A 25503-nucleotide genomic window follows, 5' to 3' on the forward strand; every position below is an offset into this window, starting at 1 on the left:
AAAAAAAAAAAAGATTTTGAATAAAATACATAAATTAAAAAAAATTGTTGAGACTGTTTTCAACAAAATAGCTAAATTTTTAAACAAAAATTTAAATTTTGATCCAAAAGACTGAATTATATGCAAAAAAACGAATTTTTAATAAAATACATGAACTTTGCACAAAAGAAATTTATTTTCCACCAAGTCTAATTTTCTATACAAAGCAGTTCCACTTCCAACCTGAAAAGTTGAAAATAATTTAAATTCTTTGAAATTTATTTAAATTATTGAAATTCATTGAAAATGTTTGTCATGTGTTAAAACATCCTAAAATATTAAAAATCCTTTGAAATCTCTTGAAATTTTGCAATGCTCTTGAAAATTCCTTGCAATTTTAAAAATACCCTAAAATATTTTAAATCCTTTAAAATCTCATACTAAATTGTTAAAATCAATGGAAACTTCCTTGGAATCTATTAAAATATATCAAGATATATCAAATCCTTTGAATTCTTATATTAAATTATTGTAATCAATTGAAAATTCCTTGGAACGTTTTAAAATACTGTCAAGTATTTCGAAACCTTCCAAATCTTTTGACACACCTTGACACCCATTAAAGATTTCTAACATACTTTGACATTGTTTTAAATAACTCTGATAAAATTGTTAAAATTATTTGAAACTACTTGAAATTATAAAAATTAATTTAAAATTCCTTAAAATCTTTTAAAACATCCTCAAATATTTAAAGTCCTTAAAAATCTTTTGAAATCTCTTGAAGTTTTTAAAAGATTCAGATTGAAATTTAGAAAAAAGAAAAATTTCAAAACGTTAACTTTTTTAATTTTGTAGATTAGAGTTTTGAAAATGGAATCAATACAAATTCAAAACTTTCGAAATCCTATTTTCAACTATGAAATATAAGTAATTTTCCACTTGATGGAATTCAAGTCTTCAATATTTGAATTGTAAACTTAGAAGCTTATTTACAAAAAAAATCATTAATCATAAATAAATTGAAAGCGTTCAAAGTTTGAAAGTATGTTTAAAAAAATATATATATAATTTCATATTTATATACAAAAATCGTTTTAGAAATAGTTAAACTTTTCTCGAGTAATTTTTAATAAAACTTTAATTTAATACTTTAACTAAACTACCAACATTAAAATTTTTAACATTTTGAAATTTTTCTGTTTTCTGAATTTCATTCTCAAATAATTTCATTCAGAGATTGCCCAATTTAAAAACATACTTTTGAGTTTTGAAAACTTCTAATTAATTCATGATCATTAATTTTTTATAAATAAACTTTCAAGTTTACACTTAAAAATTTTGAAGACTTGAATCTCATCGAGCTGAAAATTATTCTTATTGTATAGTTGAAAATGTTTGAAAATTAGATTTCGAAAGCTTTGAAGTTCTATTGATTCCATTTTCAAAACTCTTATCTACAAACATTTCAGTATTTAACTTTTTGGAACTTTTTTCTTTTTATATATTTTAATCTGAAGCTTTACAAAAGTTCAAGAGATTCCAAAATATTTTTAAGGATTTTAAATATTTGAGGATGTTTCAAAGGATATAAGGGAATCTTTAATTTGTTTTTATAATTTAAAGGAATTTTAGAGAATTAAATAAATTTTAGAATGGTTATTTAAAAAAATTCAAAAGTACTTTAAAAATCTTTTTAAAAAAGTTTAAGGCGTGTCAAAATATTTTGAGGGAATTGCAATATTTGAAAGTATTTAAAAATGTCCTAAGGAATTTTTGATTGTTTGCGTTAATTTAATATGAGATTTGTTTTAAAATATGCATACAATTTAATATATTTATGCATATTAACTGTTATTAATAGGGGTAATAGGCCCAGTTCGCCCCTGGTTATTAATGATTTAATAGACAAAGTTAGATATGAAAAAAATAAGATATATATGTTCATTTTTTATTCTTGCAGTTGGTTTTTTCAGTTTCTAAGAATTTTGCGAGTCACTCAAAAAAAGGCTGTTTAGGTTAACCGCCTGTAATTAAGTCTATTAATAAATATTACGAGTTTACTGCAACATCAATTTTGTACATGAAAATGTCCAATCGAGTAATTTCATTTCATGATCAAATGTTTGCCAACTGTTTCTAAAAATTATTGATTCAAAAGAAAATTTTAATTGCAAATGGGTTTTCTAATATTATAGACATTTTGTAAAGATTTTAAAGTAATTTAAAATATGAATTTTTTAGACAATTTAAAATTTTCAATACATTTTTAAAACAATTTTTAACAATTTTATAAAATGTTGAGTATTTCGAAAAAAATGTTAGAAGCTATTTAAGAATTTTGGAAGGATGAAATTTTTTTGGTAAGATTCCTCTGGAAGTATCTACAAATCTCTAAATTCTGAAGGTCATTGTAAAAATGTAATTTTCTATTACAAAAATTATTTAGGAATTTCAGAATTTTTGAAGAGATTAACAATATTTAAAAACATGAATAGTTTTTCGAAAAATTATTTCTTCAAATCTTCTGAAAGTCCTATATATCTTTTAAGCTGACTCTAATTTTTCCTAATATTTTGTGTGCCCTGCGAAATGAAAAAAATGCATAAAAAATTTTCTGCATTTTTTTCGGAATATGTGAAATCTTCAAAAATGTTTTTGAAATATCGCCGGAATCTTATGAAAGTTATATTTATATAACTTCAAAAAGCAACAGATAAGCCGTGATTCCTTCTTGTCAAAACTTGGAATGTGGTTGTACCTTTGTAACAATCAAATAGTTATTCCAAATTTGTATTTTGTATTAAAAATGATTGTAATTGTAGAAAAACACAATTTTTTAACTCTATACTGAAGCTGAAATTAATAGCCCAAATTTTTAAAAAGTTTGTTTAAACATTTTTTTTCCTTATTTTTAAAGGCTGAATCTAATAACTCAGTTATTAGTACATATACTAAATTAGGAAATGTGAAAAGTATTTAAAGTTAAAAGAAAACTAGATACTTTTTTATTTAATTTATTTTAATCAATTTATTTATTTAATTAAAGTTCAACTAAATACTATTTAATTAGATTATATAATAAGTATTCAAGAAAGCAGTTTTAAAGAGTTACTCATCTATTTATATTGCATTTGTTTGGCGGGGTAATACATTTCTCGAAAACTCTCCGCCGGTTCTGCGAACTGGACGTGATAAGAATCTACAAGAATCGAAGATTCCCCTTCGCCCTACCAATGTCATTTCAACAAATTGAGCGAATTAAAAACAAAATCACACTTTGCGGACTATTCTAATTTAATATTTTTAAATTGTCTGAAACATATAAAAAATTGTAGCGAATTATATGAATTTAGGAAATATTGTATATAAAAATTAGTAAAAAAAATCAAACAACCACTGCAAGGTCCTACTTTCAGCAACCGTCAACTAAAAATGACACCAGCTCCCAGAATATACGCGATAAATCACACCTATGCCCACGTCTCACGACCGTGAACTGGGTGGTATATAGTATTTATTTCTCTCGGAAATTTTTCGGTCTTGATACTTTTTTTTACCGGATTCTTAAGTCGACGCATTTTTTATTTGTTTTAAATATTTTGAAAATATTTTTTAATTTTCTTGAAAAAATTTAAAAAAATAAATAAATAAAAACTTTCCCTGGAATCTTAACCCAGACATTTTTAATTTCTTAAAACCTTTACAAATTCTGAAAAAGAATGTAAAATTTTATTTCAAAATATTCAAGAATGTAAATTTTCTTTTATCTCTTAAAAGTCTTCTCAATATTAAAATTATTTGTTAAAGTTTCAAAATTATGTTTTTAATAAATTTGAATTTTTCCTATTTTTTATAATTGTGCAAAATTATAAAAATTACCTTAAAATTTTCAGAATTTTTTTTACAGTTTTTTGAAATGTTTTAAAAAGTTGTAGAATATTCGCTCAAAACTATTTGTTGGTTAATTTGATAATATTCTTTAAAAATCTTGAAACCTTTTTAAATATTCTCTTTAAATTAACTTTAAAAATAAAAAAATTGTAATTTTTCTAAGGAAACATAAGAAAACTTTTTGATCCTCTTCAAATCTTTCAAAATTCTTAACAAGATTTTTCTTTCGAAATCGCAAAAAATCTAAATTCCGCTCAACATTTATTGGCCTCACAGGAAATAACAAACGGAAAACATCCACTAAAATCATATTCATGCAGAATGTTATCAGTCAGGTTGTCGAACAAATTTAAAATCTTTTTCACAATTTTGAAAGGTATTGAAAGAATATTTTTCAGATTCATATGAAAATTTTAAAGGATTTTTTATTTTTACAAATAAACTGTGAGGATAAATTTAAAAGTTTCCATTTTTACATCATATTACATCAAATTAAATATTACATCAATTTATATGAATTTAGGCAATATTGTATAAGAAAATTTAAAGAAAAAGATTAAACAACCCCCGCATGGTTCCACTGTAAGCAACCGTCATCTAAAGATGACACCAGTCCAAGCATATAGGCGATAAATCATATTTACTTTTTCGGAAATTTCTGAGTGTTGCGTTGGAAATGAACAAACATAGACATTTAATGCCAGCTAATACCCGTTAGAACTAGTAACTACATTAGTATCTAATGAGCATACGAAATAGGCGATAGTATATAAGCCACGTAACCTGTAAAAAGGGCAGAACATTGAATTTCATAAATTCAACATTGGTGGCAGCGGTGGGATCTGCCAAACAACGGTCCATTCTGAAGATTCAGAATTGCAGTTGGAGTTTTCCATAACACTAAGTGAAAACCAACAGTCCCATCTACCTACGATCTTACGATCACCAGAGAATCATCTCAAAATAACTTTGGTTACCACAACTTGAACGAGGTCCACAAGCAGGTTGAAGAGGCTTGTCAAACAGGACAGTAAGCCCTACAGAATCCAGAAAAGGGGAAACCAAACAAATGAACTTTCTACAATTTGCTGACAGAAGAATCGTCGCAGCATCAAGAGAAGCAAAACTCTACATGGAAAACAGCAATCTACTAGAAAACTACGTAAATTAAAAAGAAAAAAAGGCAAATTTAAAAGAAATAGAATCACTAAGAGTATAAGTCCGAAACTAATCTGAAACAAGAGTTAATTTCACATTAGCCCAGGCGAAGTCTTGTGAGCCGGGTAAAGTAATGCTCCATGTGCCCAGGTGTTACTTTTCCTGAATAAAATAAAAACACTATATTTTAATCTATGCATTGTAGTAGAACGATGCAGTGAATTAATCTGCATTAAAAATACACATTCCGAAACAAACCAAAATTTTTAACTTGTAACGCGACACACTGGCGTGGAATTAATATAGAAAGAGTAGGGAAATATTGACAATAGAATCAGACTCTTCAGCCCCTCCTCGACTATTACTGACATACTTGTCGATAACCGATACCACTCAGCAATGGCTTTGTCACGAGCACAAAGTCCAAACATACTTCAGGAAATTTTAAGGAAACTCAAAAGAATGGAATTAAGATTAAATGCCTTAGAAGAACCAAGAAGATTTGAGGGAGAAATGATGACAGAAGATTAAGATAACTTGGACTCAGACCATGAGGAATTAACCAGTGAAGCAGAATATGATTTTACAAAAACTTGTAAGATGATCCCTGATTTTACAGGCATAGGATTAGAAAATTTTATTGCACTTGTCAAAATCGCGAAAGAAAAGACAAAGAAAAGTGAGAGAATTACTTTGTTACATACAATTATAACACAAAAATTGAAAGAAAAAGCAGCAAACACTATCCGCTTAGACGGAACTAAAACATTTTCCGAACTATTCGAGAGATTAAGAACACTTTTTGGGGAACGAGAGAGTTTAGACTCGTTACAAAAACAAAGAGATATGTGCATAATGGGAAACACGGAAAGCCTCGAGTCATTTGTGGGACGATTTATGACTATTCACGATAAGATCAGACAGCATATTGACAACATGAACGCGGAGTTATCTGAGAACCTAATTAGACACGAAATTGAATCAACTACAGGAGTTAGCACATTATTAAAAACATTAGAGAGGAATACGAAATAAGAATCAGAGCCCAAAACCGAAGACTCTAAACGAAGCGTTTAACATGGCTTCAGAAGTTAACATAATTTTGAGAGAAAAACGAAGATTAGGGAACAAAGCAACGACGAATCAACCTGTAAAAAGAGAATTTAGACCAAGGTTTGAATGTAAAAACACATTTCAGAAAACACTAAACCGAAATCCAAATCTTGACAAGGGTACTATGAAAATAGGTTCTAAAATATTGCATCCTCAACCATCGAAGAAATCGAGAGATATGATTTGCTTCGTGAATCTTAAAGAAGGTTTTTCAGTGATAACAAGATTGGGAAAGGATCGTAAACCAATTTTACCTGAAAATACATCTTCTATTGACAATTTTTATAAAGTAGAAAAAACAAGATGAAATGACACAGTTAAATACAATAAAGATACTTACTGTAACATTATAAAAAAGACGGAAGAAAGAATTAAGGAATTATTAGAAAAACAAGACTAAAACACATAAATAAAGGGAGACAGGAAATTGAGACATTACTGAAGGAATATCACGATATATTTTCTTTAAATGAAGACCCGGCACCAGTGACAAAATTAGCAAGTCGTGAAATGAGAACAACGGATGAAAGCCCAGTCAATACGAAGAATTATAAATATCCACCAGTCAACCAAGATAAAATGATTCATCAAGTTAAAGAACTTTTATCGAAAGGAATTATAAGGAAAAGTATTTCTCCTTATAATTCCCCAATTCTTTTAGTCCCAAAGAAAATGGACGCAAGCGGTCAGAAAAAATGGAGACTAGTAGTGGATTACAGAAAATTAAACAAAAAGACAATATTAGAGAAATATCCTCTGCCAAACATAGATGAAATCATTGAGCAACTTGGCAATGCTAAATATTTTTCTTGTCTGAATTTAGCAGCAGAATTCCACCAAATCCCTATGCATAAAAACAGTATAGAGAAAACTGCATTTAGTACCAGAGACGGGCATTACGAATATACTACAATGCCATTTGGATTAAAAAATGCCCCGGCTATTTTTCAGCGAATGATAAACAATGGATTACGAAGATTAATAGGAAAAGGAACTTTCGCATATATCGATGATATCATAATATACGGAAAAACTCTTAAAGAACACAACGAAAATTTACGAAATTTATTCGAAAGACTAAGACAGGTTGGATTAAAATTATATCCAGACAAATGCGAATTTCTGAGACCAGAAATTTCGTATTTAGATCACATAATCACGACAGAAGGAATAAAACCAAATCCAGGGAGGATTGGAAAGGTAAAAAATTATCCGAGACCTAAAAATCCGAAAGAAATTAAACAGTTTCTAGGACTAATAGGATACTATAGAAAATTTATTAAGAATTTTTCAAAAACAGCCAAACCTTTAACACAATTGTTAAAGAAAGAAAGATAATTTAATTATACCCAAAAGGAAAACGATTCATTCGAATCAATAAAAAAAGCATTGACTACGTCCCCGATATTAAGATATCCCAATTGGAATGAAGAGTTCATCCTCACAACAGATGCATCGAACGAGGAAATAGGTGCAGTATTATCTAAAGGAAAGATCGGTCTAGATCGACCAATTACATTCGCATCAAGAACCCTAAGTAAAGCTGAGGAAAATTATACAACAACCGAAAAAGAGTTACTGGCCATAGTATGGACAGTAAAACATTTCAGATACTTTCTTTACAGTAGAAAATTAAAAATTGTAACGGATCACAAACCTTAATTTGGTTATTTAATGTAAGAGACCCTACCAGTCGTCTACTAAGATGGAGGATCAAACTTGAAGAATATGATTACGAAGTCGTTTATAAGAAAGGCATGAGAATACGAATGCCGACGCATTATCAAGAATAACACAAGATAAAGTCATAATAACGCAAGAAGACATGGGCAAAATAATAGAGGACGCAATAAGTAAACCAGACTATGAGAAAATACGAACTCTCAGTGGTTTACAACCAAGAATGACAAAAAAGGAATTCAACGAAAAAAAAAAAAATTAGAAATACAGTTTACAATTGGAAAATTATTATACATGGTAATCCCATAAATTCAGCCAAACAAGAGATTATCAGAAAATTAAAGGAAATCAATCCTAACGTACAAATTGAATGGATAAATGAACAAGTAAATATAAAAAACTTAGACAGACCTAAAGGAATAGCTCAAGTAGAAATAGGAGAAGAAATTGATGAAGAATTACAAATTATAGCTCAAGAAGGTAGTGCGAAGTTAGATAAAGTTATTAAGTTAATTACTGCACCGAAGCCAGTAATAGAGGGATATTTTATCATGGCTAATGCAACACCAGTAGGAGAATTAACAAAAATATTGGAACCAATTAAGGATAAAAGATTTAATTGGATAATAAAAGTATACGGATTAAAAAATAAAGTAGAAGAAAATCGTATAGAAAGAATTATACGAAAATTTGGAAGCAACGCTAAAGTAATATGGATATATTTGACAAAAATAACTAAAAACACAAACAGAAGTGAAATTATAAGAGAAGCTCATGAAGGGATATTGGGTGGTCATTACGGAAAAGACATTACCGTACGACGAATTAGAAATATCACCAATTGGCCAAATATCACTAAAGACGTGAAAAAATTTATAGAAAATTGTATTATTTGTCAAAAATACTAATGGGGAAAGATAGATACCTCATACACTGAACCAGACATACCAGAAGCCCCAAACGATAAGATAAGCATCGACCTTATGGGCCCATTTAACGCCACTAGTCAAGGAATAAATACATTGTCGTAATTCAAGATTATTTAACAAGGTACATCTCATTAGAGGCTATTAAGACTAAAGAAACAAAAAATGTAATAAAGGCCGTAGGGAATGGATGGTTAAAACAAAATGGAAAACCTAAAGAAATACTAACAGATAATGGAACACTTCAGAAGAATTCAAACGATTAACAAAGGATTTAAGAAGTAAGCACACTTTTACAACTACCTATCATCCACAAAGTAATGGAAAAAATTAAAGATCTCACAAGAAAATTGTAGAATACATCCCAATGCATACACGTGATTTCGAAGATTGGGCTGAAACACTAGACAAAGCAACTATAACTTATAACATGACTTTTAATCGAATAATTGGCTACATCCCTTACAAATTGAATTTCGATCGAAAGGCAAGAGAAATATATGAGGAAGAAGAAGAAGAATAACGATATTACGAAAAATTGGAACGACAGAAATTATTAAATGAAAATAAATGACAAGAAGCTCGAAAAAAAGAAGCACACGAAGTACAATCAAAACCCTTAAAAAAGAAACCTTACCAGCTAGGTGACAAAGTACTACAAAAAAATCATAGGTATACTAAAGGAAGTGAAAAATGGTTAGGCCCTTATGAAATTAAAGAAGTAGGACAGACTCATTGTACTTTATCAAATAACAGTAAAATACAGAAAGATGATTTAAAAATCTTTGTTACAGATGAAGAACCTATTAACAATATGGATGATTCTCATGATGACTATGACGAACCTCAGGCACGCAAAAGTTACGATAACAGAAATTAAAGGAAACTTATATAGAGAAGAATTAGGGAAAGCAGTTATATATGACAACGAATGGATAATTATAATCGGAATAAATTGAACCAGTACTCACGAAATAATGAACAGAATAAGTAGAATAAAAGAATTTTCAGCTTTCAATTGCAATGAATGCATTTTTAAACAAACAATTCTTTGCGTAACTGCACACGTAAATAGAGTCAAACCCAAAGAAATCATGTTACATAATATTATGGGTAAACAACGTTTTAGAAGAGGACTGTTAATATAATAGGAGATGTCTCTAAATTTCTTTTTGGAACTCTTTCGCAGAATGATTTAGAAGGAATAAAAAAAGAATTAGATCATCTCTACCAAAATGATAATAAAATATCAAGTGTCCTGACAAAACATACAAAAATATTAAAATTAATACTTGATAACTCATCTGAAGAGATTAGAGGAATAAATTCAAGACTAACAATTGCAAATTTAGCAATGAGAAATTTATCAATAGTCTGTGATGAAAATAGAAGAAATATTATTCTCCAAGACAACATCACACTAATTAATACTTTCATTACGAAAAGGTCATTACAAAGGGTCTGAAATAAATTATCAACGAATAATTAATTCTAGTAAGATCAACATACTTACTAAACAAGACTCTCTAATATATATTTCGAAAGTACCTTTTCTAAATCAAGATAAATTAACCATTGAACGAATAATTCCTATCCCACACAAAAAGAAGGATAATGTTTATTATAATAAAACAATAGACCATGAATATATATTGACTTGAAAATATCACTACGTACCTATAGAAAAGGAACAACTCAAAGAATGTAAAGACCTGAACACTTTTAAAATTTGCAAGAGAAGTCAACCTAACTATATTATTCATCAACAAGATACTTGCGCTTCAAGCATCATAAGTGCAACCTCTAAAGGAAAATGCAGGAAAGTCAATTTTTATTACAAGAAAAACCGTATATACCCATTGAATACGGATACATAGCCATTTGACATATTTTGTCACTATAGAAAAGACAGACTTTAGAACTCTACAGCCAGGAACCTATATTTTGAAAAGAGACAAATGTAAATACGCAGGAAATACAACTAGATATTTTGTAAATAACATTTCATACACCGTCAATTTGTCAAATTTAGATCTACTAAAACCACGATTAATAACATTAATCAATACTGTAGATTCAAATAGTTTCAAAGAATCTTCTATAAGCTTTGATAATGCAGAATTACAATTGCAATCATTACAAGTAGTTCGACAACACCAAACTTGGAAAGAAATTACGTTAGAATGGATTAAAAACTTTGAATATCTTTCTATTGGAATTCACTGAAAAAATTGTTGGTTGGGACAACTAACAAAGTAGTAGGCCCAACTATTTTAGTTTGTAATATATGCCGCTGCTATTAAAGTGGTTGAGGCTACTATTTTTATTCGCAAGATTGGAAGTAGTTGTCCTTACTACTTCATTTGTTCTCGCTACAACTTTCGATAGTAGGTACTACTTTTAGGTAGTTTTGTTTACTACTTTAAATAGTAAGCGTTACTACTTTATTTATTAGGTCCTACTATTAAATTAGTTATTTTACAAATGAATTAGTTGATCTTACTACTTAAAGTAGTAATCCTTACTATTATATAATCTTGTATAATATTACTATTTAATCTTATATTTTCTTACTATTCATATAATTATATTCATCTCGCTGGCAAGCTGAATTGTCACGATGATGTATTTATAAAAATTAGGGTACCTTTTCACGGAGACCTGTTTTGAAGTATTCGTTGAATTTATTTGACACATCGAGTTTGAATTTATAGATTATCAATCAATCATATTTGCCGTAAAACGACAAAGTAACTAGTAATAAATCCTTTGAAAAATAATAATTCCACTTTTATTTCAAAACAGGCATACGTGAAAACGTGCCCTAAGCGTAAGCCGTAGATGACGCCCTAGGGATCTATACGATGCTCTTCAATATTTTCCACGTGTTTACACATTATACGTAAAGGTTCAGATTAAAATGGCGATCATCGAAAACATGATGAAACATTTTGATACGAATGTTGGCAGCACTGCTCAGAATTCAGTTCTACCAATATCGCCAAGGGCCGAAACTTGTAACCTTTACTACTTTTATTTCTTGGAAAATAAATTGCTGGTAAATGTAACTAATTTATTTATTGTGACTACAATTACTATCCTCACTAATATAACCTTCATAGGAGGACTAACGGCGACTAGTTACCGTAGGAAACTGGTTAGTTACTGTTACCATCGAAGTAGTTGTCGTAGCTTATACCAACTCTACTAATAAGGAGCTTCTTGTCGCAACTAACCATTTTTTCAGTGAATTATAAGTTTCTACTATTATATAGAATAGGAATATTTAACGCTCTAATAGATCTAACGAAAATAATGTTTGGAGATTGTTACAATAACTGTAATTTCGGTAATCATGCACCAAATCAAGACCAAGAGAAACGGGAAATCTGACCAATAATTGACACTGATATTAGAATTAAGACTCCTAGGAGGAAACCTGTATCTAGCTATTAACTAGAAATTATAAACTCATTAAAATTTCTAGGATAAAGCACACTTTAAGAGGGGAGGTATTCGAAATGTATGAACATAGACATTTAATAACAGCTAATACCAGTTAGAACTAGTAACTTCATTAGTATCTAATGGGTATACGAAATAGGCAATTGTATATAAGCTAAAAAACCTGTAAAAAGGGCAAAACATTCTTGTAATCAAAAGCTGCAGGTCGCAATGCCGTTCAGTCTAACCAAGTATTGCACCTCATTTTTAAAACAATAAAGAACACTCTGAGGTGTTAGCCTCAGAGTTTCAAACTTTTATAATATTGAATTTCACAAATTCAACAGTTGATACTTTTGTTTACCGGATTCTTGAGACAACGCAATTTTTGATAATTTTCACAATTTTCTTTGAAAATCTTGGAATCTTTTTAAGTATCCTCTTCAAATGAACTTTAAAAATAAGAAAAATGTTACATTTTTTTTAGCAATCTTTAGAAAACTTTCTTATAATATTCAAATCTTCCAAAATTCTTAAAAAGCTTTTTCTTTCGAAATATTGAAAAATCTATATTTTGCTCAACATTTGTCGGCATTTCAGCAAATAACAAACTGAAAACTTCCACTAAAATCATATTCATACAAAAAATTTGAAAGGATTTCTTCTTTTTTTAAATAAATTGTTAGAGAAAATTTGGGTGTTGAAGTGATTAAAAATATTTTAGAAGTTTAAAAGATTTCCTAATATTTATAAAATATTTATAAAACGACGAATTTTCAAGAAATAGTTCAATATTCTATAAAAAAACTATCTTTCAATTTAAAAACCCCTGTCATCATTTTCAAGATTACATGATTTTTGCACTTTTTCCACAACATTTAAAAAATGCAATGACCCTGCCAAGTCTTCAAGGTTTTGTGTAAAAGAAATAATTAACTTACGTTATGTCCGATTTGTGTTCTAAATCAACATTCATACCTTTCGTAACACAAAACTTATAATTAGCCTTTCGAATGAATTGTACTTTAATAAATTTTTCCAATTTCACTACACAAAAAAAACTTGAAACAAATTATTGAAAAAAATCGGTTTTGAAAGATTTTGAATTACATGCTTAGAAACTTTTTTTAAACTTTGAAAGGTTTCAAGAGAATAAAACAATATTCTTAAGATTCATACGAAAATTTGAAAGGATTTTTTTTATATTAATTTTTTGATAAAATTTTTTAAAAACATTTCTATAATTTCCGCGAAAAAATCGAAATATTTAAGACAAGTTTTTAAATTTTTTTATATTTTTTAAAATTTTAAGAAAAATTCGCTTCCGTTTCAGACATTTAGAAATTTTAGAAGATTCTGAGTAATTAAAAAAAATATTTCCGAAAATTTAGCAAATATTTTTTAAAACCAACCTACATTTGTAACACAAAAAATGAATTTTATATTAAAATTAATTTTCAAGCATTAAAAAGACAAATTAAATAGCTCAATTTTCAACCTAAAAACAACGAATTTAAAAAAAGTTTAATTTTCAATAAAAAGAAGAATTTTTATCCTAGAAAATTAATTTTCTGATAAAAACCAACAAACTTGAAAACAAAAATTTTTAAATTGTCCACTAAATAGATGAATTTGTTACTGAAAAAGATCAATTCTGAACAATAATTAGAACAGTTAAATTTTCACTGAAGGATTTGTCTAATCGAGTGAGCCTTTGATACACTTTTTAAGATTCCCAAAATAAAGATTAGGTTCGTTAAGACCATGTGATGAGTATAACAGCTGATCAAGTCAGCTCTAAGATCAATATTTTTTCACCCATATTGAAAAATAAAAGTATAAATGACGCGGACATTTTTTTCGGGAAATGTTAATAAATATTAAAGAATCGTTTGTGGTATTGCAAAGAGTTGGAGGAAGAAAAAAGTTTATTTATGCAAATAATGATTATCGACGGATACATTTAGGTTTTACAGCAGAGGTTTTATTTTTAGCTTTCTCTGACAATAATCTTGCAATCTGCTTTACCTACAGACCCCTAAAATTTCGAAGTCGTCTACTCGCTGCGCTAGTGCTGCTTTGACACAGCTGATACCAGACTGATACGTATGTCAGACCAAATATGTTTATTTGCATTTCAAGTGAAAACAATAGTTTTTGCATTATTTGTGCATAATATTCGTGAGCGATTTTTGTTGTTTTGCCTCACTTTGATAAATATAGACCTCAAAACTAGCCCATTGACAACATTGCAAATTTCTCGCAGGGTTTGACGACAGCATGGTCGGTATTTCTCCAAAATAGTAATTAAAAAAAAAACTTTTTTCACTATTCTAATTATTTAGGACCAAAGACACATTCTTGCATGCCTTCTATTTATCGTGCCAAATTTTTAACACGATATCTCATTCCGTGTGGACGCAAGTTGGGAAAGAAAACTTCCACTGGTTTTTTCTACAAAAAAAATGTTTTCTTAAAATTTCGACCGGAACAAAGCAGACACATGGACTTTATGACCTCCTCTTTCATTTCCCAAGCTCACCAAGCCAGTTTGCGAACTAGAATATAGACAGTGTACGCGAAATTACCCACTCTGATCTTCTCTACCGACATTCTCAAGCTGGAAAAATGCCGCCCTGTTTGACCACTCAAGTAGAACCGTCTATCATCTATTTCAGTTCTTAAACAGGCCTGAGTGATTGGGGGCGCTTTATTTTAGTTTGCAAAAGCCTCAGGTAATAGGTGGCGATGGCGAAAATCGTTCGAAATTAAATTTACCGATTGATTACGCCACATGCTTGTAGAGACGCGACGATATATTCGGTCGCGCCAAATTATAGTGCATTGGAAATCCAAAATCGTAATAATCTAATTTTACTTTATAAGTGAATGAAAGAATAATTTTAATATATATTTACAAAGATATGTATACTTGTACATGGTGATCCAAAGGATTGGTGAGCCGCAGATACAAAATTGTTAGTCCTAAAGAGTTGATATTAAAAAACTCTAAAAACTTTTTGAAATAAAAGTTTGTCCCAAGATGTAGCAAGAAGGTCCTCAAATTTTTAATTCTCGTAAATTAAATATTTGCTTCTACGTGTATTAAGATGGGGGTAATTTTTTGTAAGTAAAATTGTTAGCATAAAATAATCATAACAAATTTGAATTAAAAAGTTTATTTTTCATTTTAGTTACACATATATTTTCTGTAAATGAGTAAAAAAGTGAATCTGAAGATCCAGCTAACTCTTATTTAAATTTGAATATACTAAAAAAATGTATGATTACATCAACCAGAATTTTGGTTAAACATCCACTTACTATTTTTTCTGTTTAAAGTAATCATAATACTGAAAATGTTACAAATAAGTTTTCACATTGAAAAAAGAAGTAACTCAATCTTACAAAAATGTAATTCTCCCTCATGTCCTAAAAATCTAACTTAAAGAAAAAATATGTGTTTGCCTAAATTTTTATTGGCATTTAATACTATAACTCGACAGAAAAATTACCATAATTATCGTACAAATATGTCAAATCTTTAGTTTGTTATATTTAAACATTTTTGACCTCATTTCAACACCCGAGAGCTAGGGCCATTTTTTATATCAAAAAGTCATTAAAGTATTATATTTCTGTACTTGTGATAACACGTGGTATATTTTTACGTTTAAATATTAGCTATTTTCGTTCTTCTAGGATTTCGTTTTTTTTGTCCATCTAGGCCTTACGTTTAGCAACATTAATTTAGTATTTTTATTGTTTTAATATATGAGATATTTAAATTTTTTAAACCACAATCCTAAACATAATATAAATCAATGCTAAAAATTTACAGAACTATTCAAAAAGTTTCTGAATTTAAGAATCAAATGGTAAACAATAAAAAAGTGTAATATTTAATTTTAAATTAGTTTTGAATTTAAAGGTTCAATTACGTAACATTGACAACTGTAAGCCTTCTAACTGGATTATACTTAAATTAATGGCCTGCAACATTAGATATAATCCTCAGATACAAACATTTAGAATTCTGCATTTGAATTTCCAATTCAAAACGTTCAAAGTTAAGTCATTTGAATTTATCAGGTTATACTTGAGGCATATTGAAACTTTAACCAATATCACGGCTTGGGTTTTTCATTCATCAACTCTATGAAAAACTTTTTCAAATCATACAATTCGTGAAATTTTTGTTTACAATAATTACTTCATTTGAATGTTTAAAATCGCAAATATATTAAAACAGTGCAATTTAAAATTCCTCTAATTATTAAAAGTTTTCGCTTTCGAATGCTTTACACTTATTCCAATTTTTCACGGGGTTTCAAAATAAATAATTTTCCAATTTCAGCTTTAAATTATTTATATCCTAAAGCTGCACAAAATGTATTGCAGAATAATGAAGTATTTCCATGCAAAATAGTTATGCTTAAGTTTCAACGCCTCTTTATATTTTGACATTGTCGACTTCTGAAAAGTTTAAAAAAAAAATTTCTTAAACTATTACTATGAACACTTTCCATTTTAAAAGATCTTAGTTTAGAATTTCAAGCGGAAAGGTGTCCAAAAACTTTAAATTTAATACTTGAAATACTTACAACTGGGAAATTTGAATTTAAAATTAAAGGATTTTTAATGCATTTCAAAAAGTAACTCCTTCTACAGCCCATAATTTAATGTGATATAAAATAATAAATTTTATTACATTTTTCTAAGTTTCTAAGTTATAACAATCCTTTCCCGTAAATAAAATCACTGTTATTTCCTTTTTTCCATTCAGCAGTCTTACCGTTTTTTAATTTCTCAATTATGTATATATATTTCTATTGCACACTCGAGGCCTGACATGGTTCTTCTTGACTTCGAGAAGCGAACCATCGTCGTTATCGAATTCTCGGCACCAGCTGACAAAAACATCATAGCCAAGGAGAATGAAAAAAAGAGGGGTATAGAGACCTTATAAGGGAGTTGCAACGATTTTACCCGGAATATTCTGTTAAACTAATCGTCCTTATCATCGGCGCTCTTGGATGTGCCAAGCTTTCACTCGTTAATAGCTTGAAAAGCATCCCTGCGTGTCAACAATATGCTAAAACACTTGCAGGAAAAATGCAGAAGGCGGTAGTCCTGGGGTCGCTCCGTGTTCTTAGGATGCACGAAACTTTTATCGGATCGTCATATTGATTCGTTACAGACTGTAACCACCCATCTCACGGTCATCTCGTCCAGCCACTCCTCGTATTCTCTATTCCGTCTTTTCCTGCGATTTATCCATTCTACTGAAATCTCATTTTCCTCCCTTATCCTCTTTTCCTCCTCTTCCTGTAGTCTTCTTCTTTGTTGTTCGCTTTGAGGTAGTACCTTTTGCCACGGGATTTCCCTTTCGTGTTGGATTGTAGCCTCCAATTCCTCCGTTTTTCGTCTTTTCTTGCTTTCTTCCGTTAATTTTCTTAGTTGATTTTCTTCCTGGAATTGATTGTATTTGTTCCATGTTATTTTGTCACAATATTTCAGGTGTTCTAGCGTGTCTTTGCACTTTAAGGCTTGAACTTTTTGGTGTATGGTTTCATTAATTTCAATTTCTATCCCTCCTGCTGCTCCTTCCTCCTCGGTTGGTTGTTGGTTTTTAAGGCGTGTCTAACGTGTTTGTGAGGGTGGTACCTTAGGTATTTCTCCTCGGTTCCTTCGAGTCTTTTTACAAGCCAGTCGCAGGCCCTGCATGTCTTGAGGTGGTCTTCGTAGTTTCCTATTTTGGTGTTGTTCTGGCACAAGTAGCACCTTAGGTTTTCTTCCATTTTTCTGAAATTAAAGATTCCTACTGTCTAATTTGTCGTTGGAGTCTGTTTGAGTCAAATAATTATGTTTGTGCCCTAAATCCATTGTGTTCTGCCCTTGCTTAATTTTAGTTACGAGATCTGGAGATATGAGTGTTCGTGCTATTTATGTTTGTCTGTAGTATATTTCTCTAACTTGATGTCATTTACGTTTCATTCACCTATACTTCTTCCTTTTAGGTTTTTAAATTAATAAATCGTAGGGGAGGTTTTCTTTTTAATAATGAAGGGGCCTTCATATTGATCATACAGTTTGCCCGACTTTTTATCCACTTTGTTTGAAAGTTTGTTAACCTTTTTTATAACTCTGTCACCTATTCTAAATTCTACCGGTCTTCTTCTCAGATTATAACTATTCGCTTGTCTTTCATTACCTACGTCCAAATTTTTCTGGACTTCTTCCTTTATGAATTGTATCCGCCTTAATCTGTCTGTCCATTTATCAATGCTTTGGAACTCTATATCGTTATCGCTTTCTAAACTTTTTCTTAGGGGCTGGAGTGGTTCTAATTCGCGACCTAAGTTTTAAAATGCTGGGATGAACTGTGTTGATGAATTTTTGCTAGTGTTTATCGCGAACTGCAAATCATCTATATTTTCATCCCAGGTGGAATGATCGCTATCTAGATAGGTTTTAATAATTTGTTTAATTGTTCTATTGTAACGCTCGGTTGGGTTGGCTTGTGGGTAATATTTAGGCGTTTTAGTGTGCCTAATACCGAATTTTTCCGTCAATTCTCTTAATGTTTTATTGACAAATTCCGTGCCATTGTCGACGTGTAGAATCCTAGGTGTTCCCCAACGCGAAATGATACGTTTATGGAATTCTGACGCTATTGTTGTTCCGTTAGCTTTTCTAGTCGAGATTATCTCAACCCATTTTGTAAAAAGATCTACGAAAACTAGTAAATATTGGTTTTTTCTCTTTTTTGAAATCGGTAATGGTCCCATTATATCTGCAGCAATCATGGTCCATGGTTTTTCGACGATTCTTTTTCCCATCAGCCCTAAATTCGGTTGGTTACTTGGTTTGGTTCTTTCGCATGTTTTACAATTTTTAATGTATTTGATTATCTCCGAGTACATCCCTGGCCAGAAGTAGTACTCTAAAATTCTCGCATGCGTTTTTTCGGAACCTAAATGTCCTGCTTATAAGTCATCGTGATTTTCTTTTAAAACCTGTGTTCGTAATTTTTTGGTTACGACGAGTTTCCATGGGTTAGAGTCTGGTAAAAGAGCGAATTTTAATATGTCAGTTCTGTAAAAACAGAGTTGCGAATCGCGTGTTCGCCATTTTTCGTGTTCTTTCGGCCTTTTTGTGACTTGTCTTATTTTTGTAGAGTACCATTCGTCCGTTTTGTCGTTAATGTCTGCTTTTGATTTTTCTATGCTACATGCTAATACAAACGCTATATTTTTTACTGGTTCTCCTGATCTCGAAAGAGCATCAGGGACAAGATTTAAACTACCTTTTCGGTATATGACTTCGTAGTCATATTCAAGAAGTTCCAATGCCCATCTGGCTAATCGGCTAGTGGGATATTTTAGGTTATGGAGCCACTTTAACGCTAAGTGGTCCGTGATTACTTTGAAACTATATCCTTCTAGGTATGGCTTAAATTTTCGGATGGCCCAAACTACCACTAGGCATTCCTTTTCAAATGCTGAGTATCGAGATTTTACCCCGTTTAGGCTTCTGCTCGCGTATGCTACTACATAATTTATACCGTCAATCGTTTGCGTGAGTACGGGTCCCATCCCTGTGTTACTTGCGTCGGTTTCGAGTAGGAAGGGTTGGGTAAAATCTGGGCAGGTTAATATGGGTGCTGATGTTAAAAGGTCTTTAATTTTTTTGGAAAGCCTCATTTTGTTCTAGTCCCCAATCCCATTGTTTATCTTTTTTAAGTAATCTGTTAATCGGTTCTCTTGTTTTAGCAAAGTGTGGGATAAATTTTCTATAACAACCTGCCATCCCTATTATGTGCTGTAACTGTTTAATATTTTTAGGTTTAGGGAATTCTAATATTGGTTGAATTTTTTCGTCAGCTATTTGCAATCGTTTATCGTTTACTTTAAAGCCTAAATATTTGATTCCTGAGCAACCAAATTCACATTTGTCTGGACTGATCGTTAAGCTTGCATCATTTATTTCATCTAGTACGATGTTTAAGTATTTCAAATGGTCATCAAAATTTTGAGTTACTATAACAATGTCGTCTAAATAACAAAAAACGTTTGGCTTTAAATCTATGATTATGATTATTATGATTTTATCCATCAGTCTCTGGCAAGTGGCTGGAGAATTTGTTAAGCCAAATGGCATCCTTTTGAATTGGTACATGCCCTTTCCAGGTACTGTGAATGCTGTTATAGGGTTTGAGCTTTCTTTTAATGGAATTTGTAAATAAGCATATTTCAAATCAATTTTTGAAATGAATTTTGCTGATCTTAAAGTGTCCAATATTTCTGTCATGAGATCAATTGGGTATAAGTCTTTTTTTGTGATGTTATTTACTTTCCTAAGATCTAAGCAAAATCTATAATCTTTACCCGGTTTTTTAATCACGACTTTATGGTTTGACCAATCTGAACAAGAGGGCTCTTTTATGTCTTGTTCTAATAACTAATCTACTGTTTGATAATTTATTTCTTTGATTTTAGGGCTCACGTGGTAGTATCGCTGTTTTATGGGGTCGTGGCCCTGCACGTCAATTTTGTGTTTTGTTAAATGGGTTGCCCTATTTTCTTTCCCCGACTGTATTTTAATTTTATTTTTAAAGAGTTTTTCTAATTGTGATTGCTGGCTTTCGTTAAGCTCAACAATGCCTTCACAATCTTCAGCTGCCTCAATATCTTGTTCATAGATTTTTCTTAAGCTATCCGTAATATTATTTAATTTAATCGCCTTATTTTTAATAGAAACCCATTGATTTCTATTATCGCTTTCTAATATCACATTGGCTTTTTGAGCTACGGTTTTTTATTCTTTCCGATTTGTGACTTTGTTATTTTTCCAAAGATTACAATCGCTATTTTTATATTCGTTCTCGTACTTGCTATTATAATGAACATTTCCTGAATTATTTTTCGTACCTTTTTTCATAATTCTAGGTTTACCCAAATTAAGTGAGTCCTTTGTGTTTGAGTCGTCGCCAGTGTCGTTAGTGGGGATGCTCTCTAAGGGTTAGAATTTGTTGCTCGTGGGGGTGCTTATTAGGCTAGGAATATCCTTCATAGGATTTGTTGTCGGAATTTCGGAGTTTTGTATTTTTGGGGTTTGGTTATAATTGGCAGTTGCTAGGGGAATTCGCTGTCTGGTAACTTTGAAGTACTATTTGTATGCTCTCTAGTACTTCTGAGGTTAATGCTACCTCCAAATTTTGGTTTTCTATTTAATTTGTCATCTCGTTCCTTTTTAATCAATAATTTTTCCTCAATATTTACATTTCTACTTTCCTTGATTTCCTTGGCTTTAATGTCAGGTTTAATTTCTATTTTGTTTTCGAGTTATAGAGAGGCGTAGCGAGTTTGGATATGCTTCCATAGGATTATATCGACTGTTTCGCCGTTCGCAACCACTAATTTTCGCGAGACGGGTTTAAAAATGGTAAATTTTGAATTCTGGATTTTTTCCAGTAATTCCTTGCCAGCGTATGAATTTCTGGCACCAGTATCGATTAAAATTCGAATTAAACTACCTTCGAATTTTGTCATAAGATGAAAAAGCGTTTCCGTTTTTTCATCCTTATCCGAGTTTAAGATTTCCAGCGTTTCGGTGCTAGGTTGTATTATTTTTGTGCCTAGTACCCGCCCTTCCAGTTTCCCTGGTTGTAAGTGTAATATGGGCACTCCCTTTTAAAATGACCCGCAAATCCACAATGATAACAATGACTATTATTTATTTTATCTTCTTTGCGCGAATTTAAATTCTGATTTTTATCCGAATCGGAATTTGTTTTATTTTGGTAATCCGTATTAGAATTATTTTCCCTTTTTTGGTATTTATTCCCATGATTGGGTTTTTGAGAGTTTTGTTTATTATAATTTTCTGAATTATTTTCCGCTTTTTCTGTTGGGAATTCGATCATTGGGTTGTTTTGACCTTCAACTGAGCCTATTATCATTTGGTTAAACGATGGTAGCATTTGGTTGTAAGGATTGAATGGGTATCTTGGTCTATTGTTTGTGAATCTGGGTTAGAAGTTTGGTTGAAATCTAGGTTGAAAAATTGATTAGAAACCACGTTAGAATCTGGAGCTAAAATTAAGTCTATAGTTCTGTTGGTATTGGTTTGGGAAAGGAAGAAATGGAAATCCGAATGGTGGAAATGGAAATCGATTTCTATATGGTCTTTTATCCTGGCTAGCTCAGTTTCCCATTCTTTGCCTAAATCTTCTAATTGTTTAGAAGTATCAAAATCGTTCCTTTTAATGTACATTTTTTATTCTAATCTAAGGTTTTCATAAGCTCTAAGCAATTCCCATTCGCGGTCTTTTCTAGGGTACAATTTTGTGAATAACTTCCTTATTTCAGCCAGATAAGAGTGTATGTCTTGGTTCCGTTTTTGGTTGAAAAATTTAATCTTTTGCCTAATTTCCTCGGAAAATCTTTCATCGATATAAGCATTTTTAAAATCTTCGAAAAAATCGGACAGTGTTCTCAAAGAGTTTCTGTTTATTGAACACCAATCTTTAGCATCATCGATTAATAATGCATCTAAATTCTCTAAAATATCGCGGTCATTTATTTTATATCCCCTTTTAAATCTTTTTAATTCCTCTAAGAAATGCGCGGGTCTATCGTCTTTATTATTGCGGAATTTAATTGGCAAATTGTTCATGATTTGAAACGGCGTTTGTATCATGCTTAAAGGGAAATAAGTAGCTGGAATTGTTTGATTATTTTCATAATTATCGTATTCGTAGTCTGTGTCTGAATTGCTAGTGTGTATTCGCGAACTTCTGTTTGATCTGTCGTTTGCTGTATTACTATGTGAAAATTGACGAGGTTCTTTTGGATTTTCCCTTAAATTGAAGTAAACAGATTGTCTGTTAAGCGATTCGCTTTTATTTTTCCTGCTGTTTGATGCTATGGTTTTCTGTTTATATTCAAAAGAGCTATTAGTTGGTGGGTCTAGTCTAAGTTTGAAATTATTTATTCTTTTTTCCCGTTCATTAAAGAATCTTTCTTTTTGTTCATTCATAAATTCGTTAAATTCTACACTTTCTAAAAAGTTCATCTGTTTCTAATAGGAACTGCGTATTGTGTTGTAAAAATGAGTCATGTTCGTAGGTTTCGTTATTTAATTGTCTCGAATTGTTTGTTGGATTCAAAGTGTCTACTATATTACGGGGAGATTTTCGTTATCACCATAAAATGTGTTATCTATGGGCTCAAAGTTTTTGTTAGGTTTTTGAGTAAGGCTACTGTGTGGGGGTTGTGTTTATTTCGAGTTTGGGGTGGTTCTGTAATTTTCGATTTGAGCTGTCTATTTTTGTCTAAGTCATCACTCTTTGGGGTTTCTAAATTTTTCGTACCGAAACCTCTATTACGACCCATTGATCTATTTATAGTTTTGGATATGGTACCCATATTTTGAGGTGTGATCGAAACCATATTTCTTATCGTTGGTCTTGTCAGTGTATTATTTATATTATTGTTTTGGATTGGAAGTGCAGCGGCGCCCTCCAAATTCAAGTTCGTTTGGTCGATTTGTATCCTAGTAGGGTTAATCATTTTATTTTTCACTGTACCCGACCTGAGTTTCATTTAATTTTAATTTCTATTTATGAGATACTCTGTATAGATTTCTGATTGGTTTCTAAATTTTAAATTCCGATTTTGTTTGGGGTAATTTACTCAGAGTCTCAATTAATTGTGTTATGGTTGGAGAGTTCGAAAATGTGTTTATTTTCGTTCTCTAATCCTTTGTTTTGAATATACGTCGCGTGACTTTCCGCGGGTCGTAAGGATACAGGTTGCGCGTATCTACGTGTTTGCGCGCCTGTATTTTTCGCAGAATTCGGCGATGCAAATTTTCAGCGGAAAAGAAGTGTGTTCTATTGATTCTCTTTTAGGTTTCTCTTATTTGAAGTATTTAAGTTAACCTCCAAATGAACCACCTTTTCCATTAGGTTTCCTTTATCATTACGCTTTAAGCAAAATAATCACAAGTTCAAAATTCAATTTAATTTCTAGTCAATGATAATAATAATAATAAAATTTAGATTAAACTTTCAAAATATGTTTTTTTCGAACCCTCCGTTTTGGCTTTTATTGTTTGTACATCCCGAAAGACGAAATTGTAACACTTGTTAATTTTACTGAAATTTTTCGAAGCTTTTAATTCGGAATAGTTTCCTAATACTGGTTCTATTTTCCCCACATAATAATGTCTTTTATAAAAAATCAGGTAAAAAGCACATAAATCAGGTACATGGTAAACATCAAAAACATATTACGTAGCATAGCAGGAAAATCATATCATTACCACACTGTTAAATAGTAGTCTGAGCAGATGCATGGCGATCAGATCAGGAAATTAATATAATATCAAAACCAAGAAATAGTACTGTACTTATCCGATAGGCAAATGGATTCAGTAGTATGTTATAAGAGTAAGGAAAAAAAATGTTTACGGAGTAGTAGTTTTATAGTCAATGTAATTTCCTTTTTTGGTCCGATTCTGTGTTCCTTTTCTCAGCAGGTTTTTAATTTTCAGGAGGAGAGTTGGATTTTTTCGGTTGGGCGCCAGGTATGACGGGAGTGATACCAAGGAGGGGGTTTTTGGAGGCAGGAAGCTGAGATAGGCGAAACCACAGAAAATACACCATCGTGAATTTTGAAAACCATTTTATTACCACTTACATCAGATGGCGAGGCGTCCAGTTCGTGGCCAGACTGGCAGCTGGGTTGCGAATCGTAGGTGGGCGACGGGCGAGCTAAGCTTCGGGTTGAGCCAAACCTGGGCTGGGTTGAGCGAGCAAGAACCTTCTCCAGGAGGGTTGACCTGGATCCTGGAAGGAGTTTGGGCAACGGGAAAAAAAGAGAGAGTAGGCGACAGTCGCACGAGCTAACACAGGCTGACCTGACCGACTGTCGGCCGCGTCGTCGCTCGGGGTTTCGTGTCCTCTCAGGGGATTCCGTCGCGAATCAGGTGCGGGCTGACGACCCCTTCGTATAGGGCCGTGCCAAGTTACCCTTTATAGTAACGATTCCGTTACAATATTTGAGAATCTTTGAAATTCTGTGAAATGGTTGCATGAAAAAACGTGTTTTTTGGTTTTTCCATTATTTTATATGCTGTCAAAATTTGAATTTTTTATTCTTCAAAAAAAATGCAAAAAGTTGTAATGATAATCTTTTAGGACATTTAGAAAACAAACTTTTTATTTTCTAGCCTTTTTTTTATATCATCCGTTATTTGACTTAAAAGGTTAATTTTCGTGTGTGTGTGTGTGTGTGCCCCG

General features: G+C 31.1%; 1 long non-coding RNA gene across 1 annotated transcript in view; it reads left to right on the forward strand.

Annotated features, from left to right (window-relative positions):
• LOC117179051 overlaps positions 1–25503 on the forward strand; it is an 87452-nt gene that overhangs the window by 61230 nt on the left and 719 nt on the right. Inside the window, exon 2 of the long non-coding RNA XR_004467857.1 lies at positions 24756–25190. This is a non-coding gene — a long non-coding RNA (uncharacterized LOC117179051). The remainder of the gene's footprint in view (positions 1–24755; positions 25191–25503) is intronic.

The sequence above is a fragment of the Belonocnema kinseyi genome, chromosome 8 (assembly GCF_010883055.1).
Source record: "Belonocnema kinseyi isolate 2016_QV_RU_SX_M_011 chromosome 8, B_treatae_v1, whole genome shotgun sequence".
In the NCBI taxonomy this organism is placed as follows: domain Eukaryota; kingdom Metazoa; phylum Arthropoda; class Insecta; order Hymenoptera; family Cynipidae; genus Belonocnema; species Belonocnema kinseyi.